Below are 2,624 nucleotides of genomic sequence, written 5' to 3' on the forward strand. Positions count from 1 at the left end.
ATTGCGCCGCCAGCTGTGAACGCTGCACAAAATACATCAGAGTCCTCTGCTTCACCTCCAGGTAAAAAATAAACCCCCGTGGCTCATGCCTCTCCTGTTTCCGCAGGGCTGTGGGAAGCAGCACGAGTCGGAGGTGCTTCTGTATTTGGGATGCGACCTTGGCGAGGCTGTGTCCCGGCCGAGCCGCGGGTGGGAGACGACCGGTCCTGGGGGCGCGGGGCTCCGGCTGCCCGTGCCGGTGCGTGTTTACCGGCGTGTCCTTGGAGAAGCGCCGGGAACTTGCTTGCCAGCCTGCATGCTCCCTCGGATACACCCGGAAGGATTGCACAGAGAGCAGGAATAATCACCACAGATCCAAGATAAAAAAAAAATAATAATCAAAGGCTAATCCTTAAAACTCTCCTTTAATCTTTGTGCTTCCAGCCCTAGTCTCGCTTTCATCTAGGACTTTGCTGTTCTCTAGTTATTCCACGGCTCCAGAAACCGCGAGGTTAGGAGAGGGGAAGAAAAAAGATTACATTAATGAGCAGGTAAGCAGGTTTATTATTTCGTCTGATCCTTCCTTCCTGCTAATTTCTCTGAGCCCATTTGGGAGGCAGAGCCCGTGGTTCGCTCTGCGGCAGGCTGTGGGCCCCATTTTCTTCCTTAGGCTGCTGAGGTGAAGGATACTGAGGTCCGATTTGCGGAGCCGCTCCGAGGAACAGCGCAGCGAGGGCGAATCAGCCAAGCCGTGGCGTCGACGAGAAAAGCGTTGACCCACCTGAAAATCATGGAAGGGATACTTTGGCCTTCCGGTGATTCTACAGGCGCTCGCCGTAACGATGCCATATAGCGTCAGCAGCTGCGGCATCCCGGCTCGGTGGACGCCGGAGCGGGGGACCAGGACCAGCAGCTCACCTTCGGAGGCTTCGGGAGCCGCGGCTGCGGATGAACCCTCGCGATCCAAACCGAGCGGGCGAGTGGTGAAGATCCGCTGGGATGCGCTGCGGCTGTTCTCCGTGCTCCGGGAAAAGCCTGCGCTGCCTCCGCAAGGAGTGGGTAGAGCTGTGCTCGTGGGAGAGACGCGAAGGGAGCCGGAGCGGTGCGCTGAGAAGCGGGAGGCGGAACGCCAGTGTGGAAAAGGGGTTGAGCGTCCCCCAGCCTGTTGCTGAAGGCTGTTCCGCGGCTCAGCGGAAGGTGAAGGGCAAGGCTGGATACCTCTGTGCACCAGGTGTGCAAGCAACGTCTCCACGGGACTTTGAGACGTCCAGGGCAGCATCCTGCATCCGAGCAAGGGCACAAACTGGGTTAAACTGGAAAAGCAGAAGGGTGTGGGAAAGGAGCATCGAAACGTCCGGGTGCTAAGCCCACCCTGCCTCTTCCCATCCTCTTCAAAATATTGTGCTTTCCAAAAATGTTCTGACTGGTTGTAGCTGTTTGCAGGTCCCTGACGCTGTGCACAGCGTGCCCTGATGCTCTGTGGCCCCCAGGGAGAGAGGCCGCATCGCTGCCGTTAGGAAGAGCGCCTTGCCACATCCTGGATCCCACGTCTCGTCAATCCAGCCGAACACCGGGGGCGATCGATCAAGCCTCAGTGGAAGCGCTTTCTGCCTGGGGTGGGCAACTGCCGGGCGGTGAGGGCCGCAGAAGGAAAGGCCACCCCGCACGGGTGCGTGTGTGGTGGGGGAGATGAGTTGCCATAACTGAGAGGCGTGCGGCCACGGCAGTTCTCAACGACCCGTTCAGAAAAGCGCTGGGAGCGGCAGGCGCTCGAGCAGCGGGGACTGTCTTGCCGGCTGATAAAGCTTTAGCTTAATGGCTACAAACTGGAAATGGGAAACGGTCTGGTGCGACGTGTGCTGTGCTGATGGCTCGTGGTTTTCAGGCTTCCTGCTCCAGAGCCACGGTTTAACCGAATTCTCCTGGGGCCCCGGGTCGTGCTGGTGGGGCAGTGCCCGGTCCCAGCCCAAGAACTGAGCGCGAGCGTCGGACCGGGCTCAGCGTCTCTGCTGATGTCCCTGCCATCATCCGCGTTCTCCCGCCTCTTCCCTGCTCCCTGCCCGGCTCCGCGGTGCTGGCGGGCTCGCTGACTCCTTGCCAGGGGTGCAGGCACTCCCGGCGGTACCGGGGGTCTCTGATGGGGCCGCACCCAGGGCTTGCTCCTCTGGCTTGCCTAAACTTTTTTGTTTCTAATGATGTTTGTTCTAAGGCTGTTTTCCTGCTTTTTTTGTTTTTCTTTCCCTCTACCGCCTCCCTTCAATCCAATTAGAGCCTTGGTGGTGGTTCCCTGAGTTGCAGCGGCGGCGTTTGTGTGACCCTGACTCTGCGGCCCGTCTCCCACACCCCCGTAAGGCGCTGCCGGACGCGTTCCTTCGTTTCGTCTTCCCTCACCGGAGCTGTCTGGGCTTCTCTGAAGCGTTGGTGCCGTCTCCAAAGGAGAAAGCTTTTCAATTAAGAAACTTTTTTTTCTTTTTTTTTTTTTTTTAGGGCTCATTAAAAGAGAGACGGTTTTTTTCCTTCTTTGTGGGTAATTATTATTAATGGCCTTTCTTTTTAGCAGAGGTTTGTTACACTCGCCAAGAAGGGGAGTGCTGGCGGGCTCCGGCGCGGGGGGTGTAACTGGAAGTGACGGAGAACGATGTCTC

The 2,624-nt window shown here is 57.9% G+C and overlaps 1 long non-coding RNA gene across 1 annotated transcript; it reads right to left on the minus strand.

The window, feature by feature from the left end:
- Positions 1 to 523: 523 nt before the first annotated feature.
- Positions 524 to 1,411, minus strand: LOC147597912 (uncharacterized). Its single transcript, XR_015261064.1, has 2 exons — positions 898 to 1,411; positions 524 to 760 (listed from the first exon to the last, which is right to left on the minus strand). It is a non-coding gene; the product is annotated as an uncharacterized LOC147597912 (long non-coding RNA).
- Positions 1,412 to 2,624: the final 1,213 nt, after the last annotated feature.

This window comes from Chlamydotis macqueenii, chromosome 24, assembly GCF_036417535.1.
Source record: "Chlamydotis macqueenii isolate bChlMac1 chromosome 24, bChlMac1.mat, whole genome shotgun sequence".
In the NCBI taxonomy this organism is placed as follows: domain Eukaryota; kingdom Metazoa; phylum Chordata; class Aves; order Otidiformes; family Otididae; genus Chlamydotis; species Chlamydotis macqueenii.